The following is a 25,519-nucleotide window of genomic DNA, read 5'->3' as shown; positions in this document are numbered from 1 at the left end:
GTAGTATATATTTAGCAGATGATATTGCTTAAAGGAACATTAGAGCTCAGCTCAAATTTTGACCTACATTAAATTTGTTCAGGAAGTGTATGTAAAACACGAAGGGCCAAATTCTATAGTCTTTATTTATGCAATTTTCACTGGCTGTGATTTGTATGAATTTTTTTACTGTATTAAAAATATCAGTACAATTGTAGGACTTCATCCTGCATCCTCCATCCTGTTCAAGTCACTGGACAAACATCCATTAACTGCAATATTCATTAGGGGTACATCTACACAGCAGTGTTATTTCAGAATAACTAACTTTATTCTGAAATAACATGGTGCGCGTCCTCACTACAAGCCTTTATTTCAAAATAATGGCAAGCTGGAAGACTTCCTACTCCAACTCATGGTAACCCATATTTCTTGAGGAGTAAGGGGAATCAAAGGAAAAGTGTTCTTCCTTCGATTTCCTGCTGTGTCGATAGTGCCAAAAACCGAATTAAACTATTTTGACTTAGCTACGCAATTGACATAGCTGAAGTTGTATAATTTATTTTGACTTTAGCCCTGCTATGTAGACATGCTCTAGGATTTTCATCCTGCAACAATTCCTACAAGAACAAGCAAGCATATGGCTTTGATGGAAGAATCTCTACACGCTAGAAAAAGTGAATATAATTAAAACTGATCTTGTATGAAACATTCAACTTCCATTTCAATACAACTTTATACCATTTAATATAAATAACAATGTTTCCAGTTTGCTAAGTCTAAGGTTAACGTTCTGACTTCAGGTGAATACCATAGATCTCACTCATGTTCTGCCATAACCCTTATTCTGGAAAAACGCAAATGACACAAGATAATTTCACACATATACATCAAATTCATGCTGGAAAGTTGGAGGCAGGCTGCAGGCGTGGTGTACATTACTTTTGATTTTGCAGGTGACTGGAATGCTGGCCAGGTGATAGCTCCCTGGAGATCTGCCGCAAAGGTGCTGAGGGTCCCCAAAGTCATTCCGGGTCTGCAGGAGGGCCCTACAGCTTCCAGTCGGTCCCGGGCTCAGCTGTGATTACATTGGTCTTCCAAACAAGTTTTCCTGGCCACGATTAGCTTTTTATAGACCTTTTCTTTTCAGATATATTTGCTCACAAGCTGGTTTGGCCTCTCCATATATAGCCAAGTTCAGAGATCTTGCTCAGGGATGCGTTATTATCACTCACACTTCTCAGACATTGCCAAAGCACTTATTCATAAGCATAAATACATTTAATTTTATGAAAGTGAGGGGGGCTTTCCAAACAGAGCATCTAAGATTATCGGGATTTTCCAGTGCTTCAGAATAACAGGAAGCTACTTAAATTGCATTTGCTCAACATAACAGGAAGCTTGATCAAACTACAGCTAAGATGGAAGATAGGGGGCGTGCAGCTAAGGGGCAGAAGGGAGGGGGCCTGTTGCTGGCTATACCCTCTACTGCAAGTGTTTTCCACAGCTGGTGTGTTTGGAGAATCCTTCCCTGACCCAAATCAGGGTGTTGGGGCTTCTTTTCACTGCTTCCATACTATATGACACAAAGGGGCCAGAGTTGGAGTGAGAATCTCACACTAGATTTATATTATTTGCCATTCATTAGTGATAGTATCTAGTCTGTCAACTGCAGGGATTTCTGTTCCCCAGCTGGACTACTGATATGCTTCTCAATGAACAGAAATTAAAGAGCTTTTCAGGATGGTAGAGTGAATTTTGTGGGCATGAAACTACATATAAACACACATGTAGGTCTAGTCATCATGGGACTTCTTTCCATGAATCACTTTGGGTATGTCTACACTACAGCGCTATTTCAAATGATCTGAACTCGAAATAGTTAATTCGAATTAAGCTAATTCGAATTAACGCATCTATACACAAAATCTATTTTGAATTAGTGTTTTGCTATTTTGAAATAGCGTGTCCACACTGAGTGGACCCTGAACTGAAGTTAAGGCTGGCCGGAACCAGTGCCATCAGGGCATCAGGTTAGGACTTAGTGTGTGGGGCTGCTGCCTGAGGCTAACTGAGCTCCGTGTTTAAAGGGATCCTACCCCTCCCCGGAAAGACAGTTCTCAGGGTTCCCCACTTGCTTGTCTACCTCAATGAAGGACAGCAAAGCAGTCCTGTCTTGGAGTGCCATGAGTGCCCACACTCAGGACACCACAGCACTTGGCCACATGGAGCCACAGCTGCCCCTGGGCATACTGGTGCATCTCATGGGGTCGTTGCCATCAGCCCGGCTGCACTTGCTGCAGGCTGCCATCCAGGGGGTCCACTGGGGGACTGTCAGGAACCAGGAGGCCCTGTGGGAGAGTGTCTATCCCTCAGAGCCCTTAGAGCCATCCCAGTCCTCCCCACTGGGGGCTCGTGCCCCATTCCTCCCTCACGTCCTTCCACTTACCCTTCCCTAGCCCCCCTTCCTGATGTCAAATAAAAGACACATATGTTCAAAAATAGAAACTGGGTTTATTGAACAAAACTGGGGGGGGGGAATAAACCTCTGGGGAGACTGGGAAAAGGAGGTGGGAGAGGGGAAGAACGAAGGTGGGAGAGGGGAGGGGGAAGCAAGGGGAAGAAGGAGGAGGGGAAGCTCAGGGCCCAGGGTTGGGGGTCTTGCCAGACCAACTTGATTTTCATGCAAACCTGCTCCTGGGTTCACATGTGGGCTTTGGTGGCCAGGCTGGCAGCTATCCTGCCATAGACGGCCGCATTCCTCCATCTAGTGCGGAGATCATGGACGTTGGGGGCATCCCCCCCCAAACCTGAATAAGGTCCATGATCTCCACCCTGGACCAGGAAGATGCCCACCTTCTCCAGCTCCTGTCAGGATCCTGGGAGCTGGCAGACTGCTCCTGGGATTGGTGGAGGGCTGGCTGCCAGTGGCTTGCTGGGTCATGTTTTGGGGCCACTGGGTCAGGGGCCCTTGTGGCCACTGCTGGATCTGGGCTTACAGGGTTGGAGCTGGCACAGGCACTGTGGCCAGAGTCTACCCCTTTAATGGCTCCGGAGCTGGGGGAGAGGAGAGTAAGTTTTCCTGGTTGTGCCCAGAGTGGCCACCAGGGCTCCCTGGGAAGGGCTGGAGGCCCCCTATTTCAAATTAAATGTCTACACAGCACTTAATTTGAAATAGCTATTTCGAATTTGGAGTTACTCCTCGTAGAATGAGGTTTATCAAATTCGAATTAAGCACTCCGCTATTTCAAATTAATTTTGAAATAGCGGTTTGCATGTATAGATGCTATTGAAGTTAATTCGAAATAATGGCTGTTATTTCAAATTAACTTTGGAGTGTAGACATACCCTCAGTGATTAAAAAAAAACCTTCTCTGTGAATGACTTTTTGCCAAAATATAACTGAGATTCACACATGCCATCAAAGCAAAATTGTGAGTGTTAGTTGAAGAATTTGTCCAGCTCTACTGGTAATCAAGGTGATTGGGTCAAATTGATGGGCTAAGATAGAGAGCATTTTCTAGGAGCTTATAAAACCAGAAGTCTTTCTCCAGGTTGCTTGCCAGGGTACTCTCATCTTAGAAAGCAGTTGTTTCTGGGAAAGTAAAACTTCCTCCCATTTTAACATCTCTCTCTAAATACAACAAAAAATGGTGGGAAAATCTGCAACAAGTGAAAAAAGAAGTTGCAAAATCTTTTGAGGCTGTTCCACATTACTGGGTAAACCCTGGTGATTGTGGTATTATTACAATACTTATTTATTCTATAGATGGTAACAGGTATATATTGCCTAAATATGTAGTTATGGACTTTAGAACATTTATTATTTTCTTGGAAGTCCATAATGAGTCTGAATGATACATTGTGTAAGTACACATTCAGTCACTGTTGTAAAAAAAACATATTGTTTACTTGATTGACCATATACCAGACCGTGATCGAAGAACTATTGTTTACTCAATACTGCTTTGGGGCCATGCTAGTGTAATAAGTGAATAGGTATTCATAAGTGTTTCTAAAACATATATTATTTACTTCATATTAGGAGTGTAGCTTTTCATAAGTGGTTTTTAAAGTATATGTTACTAGTGTTTTTTCCCCAATAGTGATTATGGTTAAACACTTGGGAGTTACTTTCTTTTAAACCTTAAAAAAAAAAACCCTCTTAAAGTGGCTTACACAATTTTTAAGTCTCATTATGAATACCAAATTTGGAACATAGGAACTGCCACACTCAGTCAAACCAACGTTGTTAGTACTAATGAGCAATATTTCAGTAATTTCTAGGGCCCCAAGTGAGATCAATGCCCCATTCTGATAAACCCCATTGTGCAATTCATAGTTACAATATTTGCTGATTCTGAGCTGATCTTTACAACTCCCATATAGTTAATTGGCTTTCCTATAATATAAATGCCAGCCCTATTTGATTAAATTCACAATTACTAAAATATAATTGTGTTTAATCAATCACTCTTAAATACTTCTAAGGATCTGACTCATATACATCAGCTTACTTTCTTCCACAGTTTTCAATTATTAATTTTGCAATAACATATGTAAGGATTAGCATAATTCCTCCTCCTCAAGAAATTAATGTTACTCTGAAGAAGAAAAATAATTGCGGTATATTCATTTTGACATACTGAAATAGCTTTATATTTACAAAAAGTAATTAAGTGTTGAGCAGACAGTGGCATTTTCTCATGGTTTGTAATCACCGGATCCACCAATCTAAACTGTTTCTCACCATGACCCAACACCAACATACTTGACTAATGTGGTTTGAATCTTTTAAGTGCCTTCTAATCCTGCTAAAAAATGTTCTTTTAAGAAACCTATAAAGTATCTGTTCTTCCAGTTTGCAGCTCCTTCTACTGGAACTGAGTCTCTGCTTTTATTGATAACCTCTTGGAACTGTGATGCTACCCTTTTCCAAAGCTAGTAAAAACATAAAATTGCTATGTCAAGGAAAAAGAGAGTGTCCACCAGCAATGGCCACATGCATAAATGTTTTCCATTTTATAATCTCTGCTGGGCCCTTTCATTTGTCACGGACCACCATCTAGCAGCATGTTTATGTTACACTCCCCATCTGTACTTGGCTGAGGCTGGGGAAGCTAGTAATCTAACCAGCAAGCAAAATTTGGTGATGAATCTTGATCCCTCTGAGGCACAGCATGCATTGACTAAGAAGAGCAGCACATCTTCATCATCTCTGGCATCACTCTTTTTCATGAATTCTTAAGGCCCATTTAGAGAGGCAGAGTAGAGGAGGTAAAAACTTTTATTGGACCAACTTGTGTTGGTGAGGGAGACAGAGCTCTGTGTTAAACTCAAAAGCTTGTTGTTCTCATCAACAGAAGCTGATGTAATAAAAGATATTACCATATGCATCTTGTGTCTTTAATATCCTGAGACCAACATGAATACAACTAAACTACATGCATAAGTCACGTTTCCAAATTTTAGTTTCAAAATCGAAGGCAACTAGAAATGACATACTATTTAATTTAATTTTGTAAAGACATTTTTCCACCTCATTTCACTTCTATCAGACCCATGCAATCAATGGTTATCGAGTTCATTATATCTTACTTACCAACTTCCTTCCTTTGTGTTCAACATATGTTCTATTAACAATACCTGTGTGTTTCAGTTTTCGGTCATTTATATTATGCCATAACATCAGTGAAGTGTGGATAGCAAAAATAATGCCAAAGAGGGTACAAAACCTACCAATGTAACAATTTATCTTTTTGGTTCTCACTCACCTAAAACAGCGTATGATTTCAATCAAGAGTCTCTCTGATAGCTTTACTCCAACCCCCTCTTGCTGACTTCTATTAGTAGGCACTTGAGTCTTGGATGAAAGTTAGTTGCTACAAACAGAAGACCTTGCTGCCAAAAATTCTTGCAAATCTTTAAAGTGATTTTTCATTCATTAACAGACCCTTTTATTTATCTTGCAAGAGGTTGCAAAGACTCTCGAATGTGTAGAGTCATAACTTTATTGTTTGCTATTCACATTGACTCTTCAGTTTGGTTTATAAGTCTAGGCAATACAATGCAAATGGCCTGACTTTGACCTGCATGCAGGTTCAAGAAGTAGACGCTAATCACTATTGCAAAAAAGGTTTCTCTTCCTTTTTCTACACACACTTGATATTTTGTGGGATTCATAGGATTACTATTTTGGAAGACTTTTTTTGAGTTTTTTTGATTCTTAGAAAAAACCAATCACTAATGGTGAAATCCCCTTGTTATGAGTATTTCAACATGAAGTTCTCTCCATTGTAAGTTCACACAGAAAGGTGGTGAAATTCACTTACAAATTCAAATTAAAAAAAAAGGAGGAGTCCTTTGGCATTTTAAAGAGTAACAGATTTATTTGGGCATAAGCGTTTGTGGGTAAAAACTCACTTCATTAGATGTTTTTACCCATGAAAGCTTATGCCCAAATAAATCTCTTAGGGTATGTCTACACTACAGAGAAGATTGAAGCTGCTACTGTCAATCTTCCAGGGTTCGAATGAGCAGGTCTAGTGAAGACTCGCTAATTTGAACTAAGAGGGGCACTCCAGTCAATGCCGGTAGTCCTGCTTCCATGAGGAGTAAGGGATATTGAAGGGAGAGTATGCTCCCTTAGACTTCCTGCAGTGTGGACAGCACCAAAAGTTGAGTTAAGGTACTTCAACTTCAGCTACACAATTAATGTAGCTGAAGATGTGTATCTTAATTTGACTTTATCCATAGTGTAGACACACTCTTAGTTTGTAAGGTGCCATAGGACTCCTCATTGTTTTTGCAGATGCAAACTAGCACAACTTTCTCTCTTAGACATTCAAAAGAATATTTGTATTTAATTGTCATTACATCAAATTATTCATTTCAAAAAGTAAGTGACAAAGGAAGATGTATCCTATAGCAATTCATCAATTATCCCCAGTGGTATTCAATTGTTTATCCAAGCCAAAATCTTTGGCCAAATTCTTCTGGAATTCAAGAGTAGAAAATCCAAAGTAACTCCACTGAAGTCAATTATTTTAGATTGATACTAGAATTAATCTGGCCTGAGAAGTATTTGACAAGCAATATATGCAGTAAAGCTCTGAAAAGCCTAAGAAGTAAATAGCACATTAGGATAATTAGTGCAGCAGCTCAGGCTAGAGGATATGGATTGATTGTGCCAGGCACTGTAAAACCATAGGGAGTGGAGAGGACCCTGTCCGAGAGAGCTGACAAACTGTTCAGCTCCTCCTACAGGGAGAAAAAGAACATACTTAATATTTTATAAAACTGTTTAACAAACCAGTTTTTCCATAGGATCACTATTTCTTGTAAAAATACTGAATCTGCCTTTTGCCTGTTGAGCAGTATGTGATGTTCTAAAGCTGCCAGCTCCATAACGCCAGACTCTAAACAGATAATAAACCTACATTACATTTAGTTGGGGCCCCTTCACTGGGCAAATCTGCTTCCTTATAAGAGGTAGTTCATCTCGAGCTACATTTGTTTGTCAGTTATCCTTGGAGATGATCAACTCACCAGATGGGAGGCCTGGGTGATGGCAGGGAGCTTATTGGGGGTGTCTTGGGGGCCACTTCCTTGACTTTCCCTGTTTTCAAGGAAAGACATCTTGGCAGTGATGATATATTGGCAGTTTGTGATGATAGTCTTATGAAATGAAGTTATAGTACACACAGTATGGCTCCCTAGTGTTTTGTTGCTAAGTAGTGCTTGTACATGTTTAATCCTATCCTTGCAACTTCCAAAATAGAAAATAGACACCTGGAGGGAAGCAAAATTATTCATCTTCGACCTGAAATATGTTTTCTTACGTTGCTAAATAAGGGACTACACAAATTCCTTATTTACACACCCACATTATGCCAATGTACATTTTAACCTTTATATTTGGCAGAAATCCGGAGAATGGCTGCCAGTTTTTGTTGTGTATAGATTGATGTAAGCCAGGAAGGCACTGCAATATGAAATATGTAATTAATGATGTTAGCCTCGGGACCAGATCTTTACAGGTATGTAGGTGCCTAATTCCTACTGAAAGCAATAACAATTAGGTACCTAACCTTTCAAAATGTGTTCCTTAGAGACTATAGTATGATACTGCAGAGCCATACTGAGGAGAGCCTACAGAATGCAACTATATCTGTATCGTGTGTGGGGGCGGGGAAGAACACTCTGTAGTGAGTCTCAGAGCTCGGGGGCTGAAAATAGTGGAGTAGATGATGGGGTGCAGGCTGGAGCCTGGGCTCTGAAACCCACTAATGAGGATGGCTTCCAGGGATGGGGCTACATCCCCAGTCTGAATGCCAGTCAATGTCTACACTGCTATTTTTAGTCCCACAATGCAAGCTTGAGCCAGCTGACCTGGGCTCTGAGTCTTGCTGACATGGATCTTTTTCTGCATTGCAGACATATCCTGGCCCTGCCTTGATCATAAAGGAGTTACATCAAGGATACATTTGGCTTAGTATTTCTTTTTCAGTCAAGGTTCAAGTGTGAGGTCTGAAAAAAAAGAAGAAAAAAAAAGCTGAGCAAAGGTATGAAAAAGAGAGAACCCCCAAGAAAAGTCAAAAGTGTCTCTTCTACATTATTCATAAAGCATTGTGTGTATGGTTTGCATCAGTGGACCTCAAAATCAGGGTGGCATCATGAGCTGGGATGAGGGCCAATGTAAATTTGACTTCAGGGGTGCCAGTGTATCCCCATAGTTCTTTAAGCTAAAATAGCCAAAGGGAGTTTTCTCAAAGTCACTTGATATTCATCCTACTGCTCTCACTGCCAGCAAAACAACAGCTTTATTCCACAGGGTTGCTCCAAAGCAGATCACTTTCCAGATCTGTCCTTATACAAGATATTTGAGCCAGGGTCTGTTACCAACCTGCTGCAGTGGTGCTAAATTCAAAAGGAAGAGACTCAGCAGCCAGTTTAATGAGCTGCTGGCATAAGCAGAGGTTCCAGTATGGAATGGAGAGAAGAAGAGAAAAAAGGAAGCTTCAGAAAGAGATGTTTTAAATGGGTCTGCTCCATGATACTGTTCTTCTTTGGAAGCAGCTACCTTTTTAATATTAAGAGAGACAATAAACCATGACAAATTTTTTCGCACAATTTAAAATAGTAGGACAGGCAGAATGTCTTTAATTCCCAGGAACAAGAGAGAGAGCCTGATGGTCATTTACACTGAGGCTACATTGTACCACTCTGGCTATGTAAATAGCCCCCCCAGTGCATGTAAGTGTAATGTGCACCCATTTATGCTGCTACAGTGGTATAAGGAAGAGATAGTGCAAATGAGATCCAAGATTTCTAAGTTCTTAGGGCCTTATTCTTATTTAGGCTATGTCTGCATTGGGAAGGTCTGGTGACTAAAGTGCTGTGGCGATACAAATGTTGCCATAAATGAAAACCAAACTGTTTTTCCTGTCTCCCACTGTTGACATGCCATGGTCATAGTTCTACCACCCGGACAACAGATAGAGCAAAGCAATGTGGGTAAGCATCCCACAGTGCAGTGTTGTGGAAAGGCAGAGCTGATCCCTGCGCTTCTTGGGATGCCTTTGTAGCACTGTTGTTGTGTTCCTAGCCGGGCAGAATAGGAGCATTCCAATTATTTGCTCTTTCTTTGTTCCCCAAATGGAGCATCTCATTCAGCTGTCATATACTTCCCCAGAATGTTGAAAGGGCACGTGACTCCAGGGGTGTGTCTAGACTACAGGGTTTTGTCGACAAAAGTGGACTTTTGTCTACAAAACTATACCTGCATCCACACTGCCTTTGAGTTATGTCAACATAACATCGACAAAACTCAGCAGTTTTGTTGACGTATGTAAACCTCATTCTACGAGGAATAATGCCTTTTATTAACAGAGTTCTGTCGATAGAAGGCATTATTGCACCTACACTGTCCTTTGCGTCCACACTGTTATGTCGACAAAGCGGCTTGCTTTGTTGACAGAACTGGATGTAGTCTAGACGCTCTTTGTCGACAGAAGCTTTGTCGACATATACTGTCAACAAAACTTCTGTCGACAAAACCCTGTAGTCTAGACATACCCCAGGATAGCAGATGTAAGCAGGGGCTGAACTGCTGCTTGCTATCAGCCAGCTAAAAGGAGGGATGGGTGTGCCCGCTACAATTGTTTAGCTCTGCAAGATAATTAATTGTTAACTGTTGATATGTAAATAAAGCTCATGCCAGGATGGGGAGAGAATACGAGGTGTGGCTATGTAAATCCAATTCAGCCAGAGCTGATGGAGGGTCAGTGTTGGAATGGAATGTGGAGAATTGTAACTAATTTGGGGCTGTTTTGGGGGTCACTAATCATGCTACCTCTAAATGTGGGAACTGTAAAACATGCCACCAGTGCTTGCAGGAGAGACACCACCATCATTGTAAGAGGTCTCTGAGGAAGAAGCCTCCCTCCTTCCAGAGTTGAGTGAACTGAGCTGGGGGGAAGGGCTAAAGGGCTTGAGTCAGTCTACTTCACACCTGCTAGGCATGAGTCAGACTGGCCCAACCTGCCCCTTTCCCCCTTTGTTTTAAGGACAGACTTAAAGCAGACTCCATGATTCCTTTGCTAGTCCAGCTGGTGGCTAAAGAGTCGAAATCACTGAGAGCTGAAATCACTGGTTTGGTTTGAGAGCCAGACCCATTGCAGGCAGTGAAGCAGCGGCAGGCGGGAAGTGGTGACCAGTGGTGGGGTGGGGCACGGAGCGATGGCAGGTGAGGAGTGGTGACCGGCAGCGTGGCATGGTGCAGCAGCAGGCAAGGAGCGGTGACTATCAGCATGGTTCAGAGTGGCAGCAGGCAAGGAGCGGTGACCAATGGCATGGTGCGGCTGGTAGGAGCGGCGGCAGGTGAGGAGCAGCGGCAGGTGACCAGCAGTGCGGCACAGCCGGTAGAAGCGGCGGCAGGTGACCAGCAAAGCGTCCAGTGGTGTAGGATGAGACAGCTGGTGAAGCGTGTCAGAGTGTTGTAAGGTGCCCCCTATCTATCCCCCTACCCTCATTTCTACCCATGTTGGGAGGTGAAACCCTGCGGGTGAACTTTTGGACTCTGGGTGGCACTGACCAGGGACACCTTTGGGGTGTCGGACTCTTCGGACTTCGGGTGATTCTTGGCTGGGGGGGAGGGCTTAGCTCATGTTTGGGTTATGAACTCTGTTTGTGGTATTTTCCCCAAGTTAATGTCGTATGAATTCTCTCTCTGTTTCATTAAATGTTTCTTTCCTACACTCAGACTCAGTGCTTGCGAGTGGGGAAGCATTGCCTCTCAGAGGCACCCAGGGCTGTGTGAATTTCCCAGATTACTGGATGGGGGCTCGAGCTGGTTCTGTGTGAGATGGACCCCAAGATATTGAACCCAGCCCTGGTTGCTGCCAGGCCTACCCGGAAGAAGGGTTACACAAAGATCACAAAACACTGAGCACACCCATCAGGGTGGGCACTGTAGGACACTGGTAAAACCCAGTTCTCTCAACAAAAGAAACAGCAGAGTCTACACTAGCTCCTTGCTGATAATAAAGGGAAGGGAGAAGACAAAAGATTCACAGGGCTGGATGTTTTGTTGCCAAAACTGGGTGTTTTTCCTGATAAAAGTCGCATTACAGTGTAAATGCTCTCACTGTGTTGTTGCCAAAAAGGCAGTTCGTGGTGACAAAACATGCCAATCTAGACAAGTCCTTACATTGTGGCCCCTTTATATTGTCAGAGTAGTATAAAGGGGTCCATAGTGTAAATGAGAATCAGAACCTCCATATTTGTACTGATGTTTTTCTCATTTTGTCCACTATATAAATGTTCATGGGTTTGATACTCCATTGCCCTGTACTTCATGCAGTCATTGACATCTGTACAAAGTGGATGTCAAACAAGTGATTCTCACTTAGGCTAAATTTGCTTGATTCTGCTGTGGTGGGGTAGAGAGGCCTTAAAATTAGAGGAGTGTGAAATGGACTTGAGGTCCTCACACCCTAGTTGGGTAGTTTGTTACAACCACATTGTACAGGTATAAATGCCTGCATTGTAATAGGGCTGGCCTTAGGAAAAATGGCACCTAAATATTTTGGTGCCCCTGCCACTTCTTCACCTCTTGCATCACCTCAAGCTTTGCTGCCTCCCATCTCCCTATTACCCAAAACAGGTGTGTGCAGAAGGGGGAAAACAGGAGCACCCCTTCTGCCTCCTGTAATTGTCAGGGGTACCCAGGTGAAACACTATTTAGAAAAGCTGGACATGCACACGTCCATGGGGCTGGATCTAATGCATGTGAGGGTACTGAGAGAATTGGCTGTGATTGCAGAACCATTGGCCATTTGAAAACTAATGGCGATGAGGCAAGGTCCCAGACAATCAGAAAAAGAAAAATGCCCATCTTTTTTTAAAAAGGAAGGAGCATCCGGGGATCTACAGATCAGTCAATCTCACCTCAGTGACTAGAAAAATAATGGAGCAGGTCCTCAAGGAATCCATTTTCAAGCATAGGAGGAGGGGAAGGTGATCAGGAACAGTCAACGTAGACTCACAAAGGGCAAGTCAGGCCTAACCAAACTGTTTGCTTTCAATGATGAGATAATTTGCTTTGTGGATATGGGGAAAGTGGTGGATGTGATATAGCTTGACTTTAGCAAAACTTTTGATATGGTCTACCACAGTATTCTTGCCAGCAAGTTAAGGAAGTATGGCTTGGATTAATGGACTATAAGGTAGATAGATAGCTGGCTAGATCAGTGTTTCCCAAATGGCAAAGTGAAAATAGGGGTTCCCGTGAGAAAATTCCATTATAACCTGAATTATTGTAATGGAATGGAATTTTCATTCATTTATAACTTTTATTGAAAACAATTTTCATTTGTGTTTGCCACAATAAGTGTCCCTGTGTAATGCCATTTTAGCCAGAGAGTGGGGACGATGATGCTACTACTCAGCGCAGTCAGTCAGGGTACGTCTACACTAGCTCGTTAGTTTGAGCTAGGTAGGGTAATGAGGGCAAGCAGAGTTGCAAATAAAGCCCTGGATTTAAATATCCCATGCTTCATTTGCATGTTCCCGGGTGCCACCATTTTTAAATCCCCCTTAGTCTGAGCTTCGTGCCCATGGCAACACGTGACACGGAGTAGGTAGTTCGAATTAAAGATCCTAATTCAAACTACCATTACTTCTCGTGGAATGAGGAGTAACGATAGTTTGAATTCGGACCTTTAATTTGAACTACCTACTCTGTGCCGCGTGTAGCCGCGGGCACGGAGCTCGGACTAAGGGGGATTTAAAAATGGTGGCACCCAGTAACATGCAAATGAAGCCCGGGATATTTAAATCCCGGGCTTCATTTGCAACTCCGCTTGCCCTCATTACCCTGCCTAGCTCGAACTAACGAGCTAGTGTAGACGTACCCTCAGGGATTCTACAAAATTCTTTCAAGTTCAAAAGGGTTCATGGCCAAATAAAATTGGGAAACACTGGGATAGATCATCAGAATGTTTTGCTTCCCTGTCCAATAGTATCTTGGGATGGTCTTAAACAACAGCTACTAAAGTGAAACATTTATAAATCAGCAGGTCCAGATAGAGTCCAAGGGCAAGTTCAAGAATTTTAAGAGGATATAAACAGTTCTCTAGACCATTAATGTTGATTTTCAATCTGTCTTGGAACAGCAGGGAAATTCCAGAAGACTGGAAGATAGCAAATATTGTGCCAATATTTAAAAAGTATAAACAGGATGACCCAGCTTACTAAAACCCTGTCATTCTGCTAATAATCCAAGGCATGGCAATGGAGGGGGCTGATATGGGACTTGATTAAAAAGAAATTAAAGGAATGTAATATAATTAATGCCAATCAACATGGCTTTATGGAAAATAGATCCTATCATACTAATTTAAAAGCTTTTTTATGAGATGACAAGTGACTGATAAAGGTATAGTATTGATGTAATACCCTTAACTAGGGGCAACACATGGGGGCACAAGGGGTTATATGCCCCCTGTGACAGATCTAGTTCGGGGCACGAGTGCATAATCCCCTCCGCAGGGTCACGGTCCAGCGAGCCCGCTGTCTGGTCCTTACGAATTCAATGTTTTGATGGGCATGAGCTCCCGACACCTCCCTCAGGGGGGTGGCGAAGCGGGGCCCAGAGAGCCTAGCACTCCTGGTTCCCCTCCCGGGCTCCTCAGTCCTTCCCCACAGTTCTTGGGGTGACGGAGCCTCCCGTTGCTCTCTCACTTCATTTTCGCCTGCGTTGTGCTGCATGGAGGAATCCAGGGGGCTAGAGGAACCCGGGCCCACCCTCTTCACCGGGTCCCAGCCCAGGGCCCTAAGGGTATGGGTGCTGACCCTTACCCAGCTGACGGGGTTCCACCCCGTAACGCATCAGCCCACAGGTGCCAGAAGGGCCCTGCCCCAGGTCTGCTTCCTAGCTGCCCTTGGGCCCGTCATCCCCGTATCCGAGCTGCCAGTCCTTACCTCTTCGTCGGACGTATGCAGGATGCTGGCCCGCCGTTCCTCCGGTGTCCCGCCTTTCCGTCTCCACCGAGGAGGTGGGAGGGATCATCTCTGTGGCATCCAACCCTGTGTCCTGGCACACGGCTGACTTTTAAACCTCCCGCCAGAGGTCACATCAGCTCCCTCGTCCCTGCCCCCGCCATCGCTGGCATCCCTACGTCGGGACACACGGGGCGGAGTTGTGTCCCGGCGTCCTCTGCCAGCTGGTCGTATTCCCCATGGCTGCCGGGCTCTGCTCCTCATGGCGTTCGGCGGGCACGTCTTCCCGGCAGTGCGCCGATGAGGCAGCACCTCCTGTGCACTGTGCTGGGGCTGGGGCTACTGACCACCCCATTCTAGTGTGGGCTGCCGCTGGCCCGTCACACCCCCACGTTTTGGGCAGAGGGGCTGGCCATCAGCAGAGAGAAACTGGGAGGGAGGGGCTGGCACCCACAGCAGGGGACTGCCCCCACACACTCACTGGCAGTGGTGGGGGGAAGCGGAGCAAGGTGATCCCTGCTGCTTTGCTCTCCTGAGATGCTGCTCCAGAGGAGGGTGGGCATGACCAACCTACACCTCTCAGTGGGAAGTATAGCAATGGGGTTGGGGGAGCGAAGTGAGCAGGAGCCACCTTGATCTGCTTCCATCTGCCAGTGGGGAGATGGTAAGTGTGGGGACCCCTTCTGCCAGTGCTGGATCTCCACGGCCCTGACAGTCTCCCAGGCTGCCTCTCAGTTGGAGGAAGAGGCAGGGTGGAGGTGGAGCAAGGGCGGGGAAATGGTGGGGAAGAACAGGGTTGGGGTGGAGCTAGGGCAGGGCCTGGGATAGAGCAGGGTGGTCATGGCCCTTCTCTAGGGTGGAGGAGGTCACATGACCAATATCCTCCCTCCCCCAAATCCTCCCTCACTAGTTGCCTCTGTCGTTGTCCTTTGGGTTGGCATTTGACTTGGTACCACATGACATTTTGATTTGAACTTCGCCCCCCCCCCCCCCCCCCGGAATTATATAAAATTATGACACATATCAGAGTTTGCTAACAGATATGTCTTAAAATGTAATGGTAGACGGGATATCACAGTTTAGTGGGGATGTTCCTAATGGGGTCCCAGAGGGATCAATTCTCGGCCCAAATTCTATTTTACATTTTATATATAACATAAAATCATCACTGATAAAGTTGGCCAGTGACTTTAAATTGGGGGAGTGACAGGTACTAATACCATGCTATTGAGATTGCTCTGTAAGATGGGTATGAGAAACCATATGAATTTTAATAAGGCTACTTACAAGAGGGGGGTTATCCTTGGAAGCAAGGGTTCTGAAGAAGATTTGGGGATGCTGGTGGATAATCAGCTGCATGGAAACTCCCAATGAAATACTGTGGCCGAAAGGGCTAATAAAGCTCTTAGATGCACAAAGAGGGGAGTCTGAAATAGGACTAAAGTAGTTATTTTAGCATGGTGTTTGGCACTATGACATGACAACTGTTGGAATGCCCCACCCTGTTCTAATGTCTCTGATGACTGGAAATGAACCCTGAGGGTACGTCTAGACTGCAAGCTTCTTTCAAAAGAGAGCATCTACACCTCAAAACTATATTGAAAAAGTGATCTGCTTTTTCAGAAGAGAGTGTCCAGACTGCATGGATGCTCTCTCGAAAGAAAGCCCTGATTGCTATTCATGGAATGGCCACCAGGGCACCTGTGCTTTTTTCGATTGCCTCTTTTTTTGAAAAATGTCCCTGTTCTGCGTCTACACATGCCTTTTTTCGAACGAGCTCTTTCAAAAAAGGCTTTCTTCTTCGTAATTTGAGGTTTACCAATGTCAAAAAAAACCAAAACCCTGCATTCATTCAATTTAATTCCGAAAGAATGCGATTGCAGTGTGGATGCAGGTGACTTTTTTTTTTTTTTTTAAAGAAAAGGGCAGTTTTTTTGAAAAAACAAAGCAGTCTAGACATATCCTCAATGTTTAATGGTGATAATAATTTACCACCAGAAAAATGTACCAAAGGTTATGGTGGATTCACCATCACTGATTAAATTTAAAATCAAGATTGAAATGATTTTCTAAAAGGTCTGCTCTAGGAATTATTTAAGGGAAGTTCTATGGCCTGAGCTATACCAGAGGTCAGACTAGGTAATCACAATGGTCTTTTTGGCCTTGAAATCTACAAAGGGATGAATTCTCTCTTGGATGTCCAGTTCAATACAGATCTGGAGAAGCAGCAGAAGGCAACCTATTCCCAAATCTATTTTGGAGGATAGTCAGAGCAACTTCTCTGAAGCTGACATTATGTGCCAGCCCTTCCATCTGCAGGCATTGAAGCAGTTGGCAGTCTCCCGCTTGAAAAATCAGGATTCAGAGATCCAAATAATGTTCAGACATTTTAAGAGCACTTTTTAATTTCCTGTTATTTATAATAACACTTGGGAAACTTGACACTGAAATCTGTTTCTCTACTGCATTGTTTTTCCCTCATTGTGTATTCACACTGACTTGTTATTGCAGGATTGCTCATCAGTGTTGGGCTGTTGTCTTTGATTTGGTGTTTTGTTTTATTTTAATACAGTGTATTAAGGCTCTGGTTATGAAATCTAAACAAATATGAAAAATAACAAACAGACATGAATCAAAACAGGTGACATTAGGGCTCACTAACAATGTAGTACATTAAGAAATGGTGTTGGTTTCCTCTGGGTCTGGGGGGTGTTCAATCCTCTGTCCTGCCTTATCCCAGGTTCTGCTTCATCCCATCTCTGCTCTGCCCTAGGCTCTGCCCATTCCTGCCCCCAGTCCACCTCTTCCTGCCTAGTTCTAATCGTATCCATGGGGAGTGCACCTATCCCTGCTCCTCACCTTTATACCCTTCTTCCTCCAGTGCCTCCTGCATGTCACAGAACAGTTCATCATGGTGGGCGTGTGCATTGGGATTGAAAGGGAGGAATTGACTGGTGGGACCACAAGGAGACTGGGGTCACTGGAGGGGAATAGCTGGCTGCCAATGAATACTAAGCAAGAGGATGACATTTTATGTCAGGGACTCATCTGCCCATTTGTTGTCTTTTCCCGTGGTCATTTTTTCTGCCTTCTTTCATGCTCCCCACATGTATGATATAACCTCCCTGAAGATCATGTGCAGGGTCCCACCCTGTCCATTCATAATTCTCTCATAGGTCACATCTACATTGCAGCATTATTTTGAAATAACAAGGTGAGTGTCTACACAGCAAGCCTGTTATTTTGAAATAATTTTGAAATAACGGGCTTCTTATTCCAGAATCTGTAACTCTCATTTCACGAGGAATCTTGCCTATTTTCAAATAGATATTTCTAATAGGGTGTGTGTAGACAGCACGCCTGGGGTTATTTCGAAATAAGTGACCTCCAGGGCTTCTTAGAGCTGCCCTAATAGCCACTCTGTCCACACTCATCAAAACATTATAGTTCCCAGGGTCGGAAGAGAAGGGCCCCATCCTTGTCTGGTGTGATGATCCTGGATTTCATTGAGGTCTGGGGAGAGGAGGCAAAACTCCAGGATCTCCACACCAGACCTGCATACCCAGGAGCAGGTGTGTAGGTCTGGTGAAGGAGCTACAGCAGGCCTACACAAAGGTAAGGAGCGCAGCTCACTGTCAGGGACAGCACCCAAGACCTGCCCCTATTTTGACCAGCTCCACCACACCCTGGGAGCAGGGGGGTCAGTTCCTTCCCCTCCTTTGTTATGGATTCTGGGCTGGAGACACCCATCATCAGCCTCCTGGAGGAGGAGGAGGATGAGGAGGTGCAGCAGGAGGAGGAAGATGAGAAGCCAGCACCAACACCATGCTTGCCAGCCAGGAGGTCATCCTGGCCCTGGATCCAGTACTCCCCTCCCAGGATGTCGCTCAGGGAATGGACAATGCCAGGGAAAGCCTAGTGGATGAGATCCATTAATTTTCCTAGACACACACCTGGGGAGGTGGCGGGTGGTGTGGGGTTGTGCACTCTTTGTCCGCACAGTTCACATAGCAGCCTGTGCATGTGGATGCACGTGGATGCACATGAAACACCAGTGCAGAGCGCACAGATGCAATGAGGCTGCCACACAGGAACCTTGTGCTCCTGCTCACAGGGGGTATGTCTACACTACCACCCTAGTTCGAACTAGGGTGGTTAATGTAGGCAACCGAAGTTGCAAATGAAGCCCGGGATTTGAATTTCCCAGGCTTCATTTGCATATTGCCAGGCGCCGCCATTTTTAAATGTCCGCTAGTTTGGACTCCGTGCCCGCGGCTACACGCGGCACGGACTAGGTAGTTCGGATTAGGCTTCGTATTCCGAACTACCGGTACACCTCGTTCCACGAGGAGTAACGGTAGTTCGGAATACGAAGCCTAATCCGAAATACCTAGTCCGTGCCGCGTGTAGCCGCGGGCACGGAGTCCGAACTAGCGGACATTTAAAAATGGTGGCGCCCGGCAATATGCAAATGAAGCCCAGGAAATTCAAATCCCGGGCTTCATTTGCAACTTCGGTTGCCTACATTAACCACCCTAGTTCGAACTATGGTGGTAGTGTAGACATACCCAGGGTTCCTGCACAGGCCTGCCTTGATGTCCATGAAACAGCCTCAATGGTCCATGAGGGCCTGCAGGACTATGGAAAAGTACCCCTTCCGGCTGATATAATTGGAGGCTTGGAGGTCGGGGTCCTGGGTGAGGATGTGGGTGCCATCGGTCCCCCCCCCCAATTGGGGATTCCCATGGTAGCAAAGCTAGCCATGTTGGGGTCAACATCACCCAAGATGATGACCCTCCTCAGCAGGATGGTGTTGATGGCCTTCACAAACAGAGAATCACAGGGTTGCCAGAGCCCTTGGGAGTTCCCCAAATCCATCCCCTCTTCCCACACACCAGGCCCAACCTTTAATTAACCCATCCCCGTCTCACGTTTGTGACGGCGGGACTGACAAACCTTCCAGGGAGGGAGCTTCCACCCCGGTCCACAGGAACCCCATTCTAGTAGTTCACTACCCTCCTGGGACAATAGTGAAGCACAGCCCCAATAGTCGATCTCCCCACATCCAACTGCGTGAGCACAGCCCCAACGGTTGATCACCCCACACCAAACTGCATGACCATAGCCCCAACGGTCGATCTCCCCACACCAAACTGGTTCCCAACGCAGTGGTAGCTGTCTGGCATGGTGAGCTTTCACAATGTGATAGGGACCCACTTCTGGAGAGGAACGGCTGAGGGCAGGGACAAGCCATTCACACAGCTCCAAGAAAGTGTCCTTCTGCATATGGAAGTTCTGGAGCCACTGCTGATTGCCCCACCGCTCGTTGATGATCCAGTCCCACCAGTCGGAACTGGTGTCTTGTCACCAGAAGTGGCGGTGCACGATATGCAAGGGAAGGCAGGGGCAGCACCTGGAGAGAGGAGAAGAGGTGCTCTGAAGGGATCTGCAGGTCCTGTTTCTGCAGTGCCACATAAGCAGCTAGCAGTAACTGCAGGAGGTGTGGCAGCAGGTCTAAGGGCTGGCGACTGCTTTCCAGCAGGTCCAGCTCCATGGCTGAAGTGCTGTGGTGTCCTCATGCAAGCAGTGAGGAAAGTCTGCTGTCCCTCAAAGAGGTAGGCAAAGACATTGCTGTACGGGGAGGGGGGCCTTTGATAGTGACTGCTGTCCTGATGCCCTGCCCAGAATGCTTCTGGGGCGCTTTAAATGAGATTTAAGCTCCAATCAGAGCGGAGGCACTATTTCAATATGGTTCTGTGCTATTTCTATGAGCATTTGTAGTGTGGATGCACTATTTCAAAATAAGATATTTTAGAGGGTTTTTTTTTTCTGAAATAGCTTGTTTCAAAATAAACACATAGTGTAGATGTACCCTTAGAAAACTGTTTCTGCTGTGCTGCATATGAGGAATCTAGTTGTCTTGTATAAAAAGTCCCCTTTTTTCTAATCTCTGTTTCCTTGTCTATCTGTCCTTAGTCCATAAACTCTCTGAGGCACAGACCTTCTTGAGCATCTGGAAAGTACTTAATCATTATAGGGCTACCTTAAACAAATAAAATATAATAAATAAAATTTCATGTAAATCTCTTTTAATGCCCCACTGAAAGTTAGTTTTCTATCTAGGAATGGCATAATAACAGCAAAATAATTCCTGACACCTTTGGTACATACGTCTCATACCATTTTCATACTTACTTGGCATAATATGTTCCTGCTAAATGGAGGAGACATTACTTTCTATTCTCTTACCACCTGGTTTCAACATAAGAGCCAATAACTCTTGCAAATCACAGAATGAGGCACAATAGAATAAATGGAGGCAGGGGCAGGAGGGGATCGATGTACCAACTAGTAAATGGTCTTATTTCTGACAAAAATGTTGATCATTCTCTTGCCGGACTCCGTGCTGGTTGTTGTGGTGGCTATACTGTGCACTTAATTATCTCTGTCAGTCACTGAGATGACTCACTTCTTTATCATGTGTGATTATAAGCCATTACTCTGTGAGTGAAGCCCTTTGCTTTTTCCCAGCTTCTCAGTTCCTCCTTATAAAACTTCTTCTGTCAAGGAATCCTTCAGACATTTACAATAATGTATCTAGGTGGCAAACTCTGACAGTTTCAAAAGCCATGTTTCATTTCATAAGAGCTTTTAAGCTGTCTTGGATATGTACCTGGCAGACATTTCAGTCAGTGTCTCCATACCTTCTCCCCCCGCCCCCAAATCTTTTTTTCTTCTTTTTTTGGATTCCTGCATATCATGAAAACATATTTTCCTTAATGCATTTATATAGTAACTGTCTTCCATGCTATTTTTATTAGAAATATCATTTAAAAGGTAATTGATAAGGGAAACTTCCTTTTACATAGACCTGTACTAATGTGATCTTTGGCTAATTTATTTGAAAAACAAGTATTCAGTGTGTTATTATAGCATAGTAGAAAATTTTTCTTCCACAGGGTTACATCTGTGTACACTGTTTTATTATCTGTTGAACAGTAGGATATGAAACTTTTTATTGCAGTTCAGCTAAAGAAGAGCCAAGCATGTGATGGAACTGTCAATCAGCATTTAGTCATACAGTATCTATTTCTATTTCTGTTCTTAGTACAGAAGGGCTATTATAGTCTACATTACAGGATAGCTACTTTGTAGAGAGATATGCTTGAGGGGCAGGATTTATTTTGAAAGAAGATATTCAACATAACATCAGACATCATTTAGAACATTTTTAAAGAGTGCACATGCCGGTATTTAAAGGTTAATACATCAAAAGTTACTTTTATGCATTTTATACTGTACCCACACCTTCACTCTGTTTTATAGTTAGTAGCAACCACTCCAAGTGAGGCTATAGGGTAATTTTTTAGCAGAAACTATCAATAATATGTGTTCTATTTTGTCACAAAGCCGTAGGCCCTCTCGCCTAGTTGCTCTGTAGCCACTTTATTCTGATGATCTATGATCAAGACAACATGGTCCTAAAGTCAATTTAACCAGCTACTGGAGGACCTTCCTTGCAGAGAAGGAGCCCTGAATGGCATACGACTGCTGTAATGACACCTACATAATCCTTTCTCCTTGCTGTTGGAGAAGGAGGAGTGGCCAGAAATGTGCAACCCAGAAATGTGCTGTAGGGGAGAGCCTCTTTTAGGCTTATTGATAGTCAGTGTAATTTTACATTGGTGACCAGTGTTTCCCTCAGAGGCTCAGGACTCGGATCACGGAGCTGACTGACTGGGCGGGGCTGATTAATCACCTGTGAAGCTGTGCTGCCACACTGCTTAGAGAGAACACCACTGGTGACTGGCCCAGTGCTTGGTCAGCTCATGTTATGGGAGTTCAAAAGAGACCTTTGCGTCCCTCCCCATGAGATGAACTTGCCTGTAGCCCAGAATCAGGCTCTCAAAGTGTTGTTTTATTGTTCAAGTTTGAATAGCAACAGAGGACTGCTTACGATCAGAGCCTTTGTATTTGTCTATTGCTGGGATGCTTATATTAAACTTTTTAAAATTTTGCAGGTTGAGTTAACTCCTAAAGTACCTGATGGCTTAAGGCTTATGGTGGGCCAAATCCTGAGATTCTGTCTTGGTTTTTATTGAGTCTGTCTCTGATAAACTCTCATTGGCACTTGCAAAAGATAGGTCTGAATACAAACTCAGTAAGGAACCCTAGAATTTGACATTTTATGTCTTGGTCAATGTTCTACATCTAGTGGCTACACACTCTGGTTGGCACCCCCTTTTTTTTAAGTATGAGCTATTGGCATCGAATGCATATGTATGTGAAAAAATCAAAAGTAATCTTTATATCTATGTAGTATATTACAAAGACTGCATTATGTGGCATTGTCTGGCACAGAAACCCAAGGTTTTCATTTTCGAGGTATTTACTCTCGCCTGACATAAAATTACAGGGAATTAAATGCAGAAAGTTTGAAATAAACCAATATAAAGGATAAAGTCTGCTCTTCTCCATTCACATAAGCCTGAATGAGAGGTAAATTTACTGCTGTGTCAATAGTAAGGTATACCTTCCCATGAATAGAACATTTAAATATATACTTTTCTATACACCAGACTAAAATTTTACACTCATATTTCCAGCTGATTTAAGAGGTGTTCCAAACAAGTTTTTGCATTGTCCTGTCAGAGATGTTGATTTAAGGGGTGTTCCAAACAAGTTTTTTTGAATCCAGGGTACAACTGTATAGGCATGAAAGCAACAGATAGAAACTGAAAGTCCATAGCAGTTTTTTTTAATGTAGGGAGTAACCTCAATATCCTTTTCTTAATTTCTAAGTTCTAAACGATGTCTAACATCTTGATATGCTTGCATATACACTCATTACACAGCTAGTGTGCAATTTATTACTTTGGGATACCTCTATATTCTGCCATTTAAAAATGTATGGTTGATATGCCAGGCAGATGCTCCTCAGTCTTTTCTTCATTGCTCTGCCAATACAATTCAGTCTGGTCTGGCAACACTCCTTGCTTAATTTAGCCCTGGGGGCTTTCTTGAATATTGACAACTTTGAATTTTCCAGTACTTTTGTGGGGAGAATAAATGCCCACCAGGGATGTCCCTACCAAAAGTTATTTCTACATTTTTCCAAATTAAAGTTTGGATCTTCCAAAGGAGAAAAAATGTACAGTTTAATTGTCTATATCAATGCTAATATTAAAACACCATTTGTGATTAACGTTTTTCATAATATAAGCTAACTTGCTCTACACAATAGTAATATGACATTCTGTGCCAATACAAATGATTACAAAAAGCATGGCCCTCTGATTCACTAGCCCAGCTTCAACACTAAAGGGCTCAATCATATAATCTCTTTAAATAGTCCTTTAATAAGCTGCAGTTATAAAACATTCAGCATTTTGTCAGCATTTGCCTCCTTCAGAACAAAGTTTATGGTGCTTTCTAACATTGAGATAGTGCTGCACAAACACTTGACACTTGGACATGTATTAGGCAACTAGCCAATTAGCCCATCCTAAGACGGGATTTTCAGGTCTCTCCTCCATGTCGGTCTTCTCTCCTGAGCCTCCAGTCTCTCGCTCCATCTCTCTCTCTCTCCTCCGCCTCCTGCCTCTTTCTCTGTCTCTCTCTTTCTCTTCTCCTTCCCCTCCTGCCTCTCACTCAAGGGACCACAGAGCCCAAACAACCATTTGGATTCCATGCTCCCTGTGCTGCATGGGGAGTGCGGAGCCCAAATGGTTGCTTGCACCACTTGTTCCCTCGTGGCGGCTCGGCTGAGCGGCGCAGAAGTCAGCCAAGCACCACGGCGGGAGGCGAAGGACATGACTCAGGCAACAGCGTCACCCAGAGGGAACAGCCAAGGAGGCAACAGCGCTGCCCAGAGGGAACAGCCAGCATTTCAGCATTACAGAGTCACAGACATTGGGTTACTATATATATGGTGTCTAGTGTTTCATTATTAGCAATGATTCTGAAATTTGTTGTGATAAATTTAGAGAGCAGACATATCTGCTTCTCCAGGGCTTGCTCTTCAGAATAGCATCTTGCTACTGATTTTTTTCCCACTATTTTGCAGACACCAGTAAGTGTTTGAAGGTGTTGGGCACATTTTGTTCATCAGCCGAGATTGTCTCCAGTCTGTACCACAAAAGTCAATGGAGTTATTGATAGAATCAGATCCTTATAGGCAAATTATGAGAGCTTTAACATCTTTTTGCCTTGATGTCCTTTTATCAGTCTGCTCAGTGAAAGCATTGATTAGAATTCTGCAAACTCACTTCCATTTTGTTCATTCCTGATCCTTCTCTGTGTGTAAGCGTTACCTGCTTGTGACTCTGAAGGTGTAATAAACATTGATTATTCTTTGCCACTCTGGAGGAAGTGGCTCAGTTTCTTCTCTGTTGCATCAGTTATAAATGCAGAATCACTCCATTGACTACAGAGTGTCCATATTTCCTCATGCTAAATATGGGGTGCCTGGTAAGATTACTCATATTCAAACATGTTAATGGCAACCCGTCAGAATTATGCAGTTTAAATTAATTTCTAGTTGACTGATCCCCCACTTAAACAAAACACTGCACAGTTGGATTCTTTCTATTTACCTTCTTATCTTTTAAGGCTCTAGTGTTCACACAGAGGTGTATATATACTGATATACAGTCCCTGATACCCTCCACATACAACCATATAGAGAGGTGACATACATGCCCTCCCATACACCTCTTTCACACAGGTGAGGGAGAGATCAAATGACCCAACCGTTCTTGCCCAGTGCTCTGTGCCCTCCATGCCCGGTGGAGTTCCTAGGATGAACCCACCTGTTCTGATACCTGATGCTGCGTCTTCCTGAAGAAACATATGTGGGGGCACCCAGAATCACATGCCACCTTCCCCTAATTTCTGCTAGAGTTCACACCAGAATGCAACCAGCAGTCTTTCAGCAGTAGGGTTTTTTTTGGCGGGGGGACGGGATGGGGGGGAGAGAAGGGATGACTTATCCCATGTTCTTACAGAACTTATTTCTTCTCCCCATCCAACTGGAAGC

This window comes from Pelodiscus sinensis, chromosome 5 (genome assembly GCF_052426305.1).
Source record: "Pelodiscus sinensis isolate ZL-2025 chromosome 5, ASM5242630v1, whole genome shotgun sequence".
NCBI classification, from domain to species: Eukaryota; Metazoa; Chordata; order Testudines; family Trionychidae; genus Pelodiscus; species Pelodiscus sinensis.
This window is presented reverse-complemented; position numbering follows the sequence as displayed.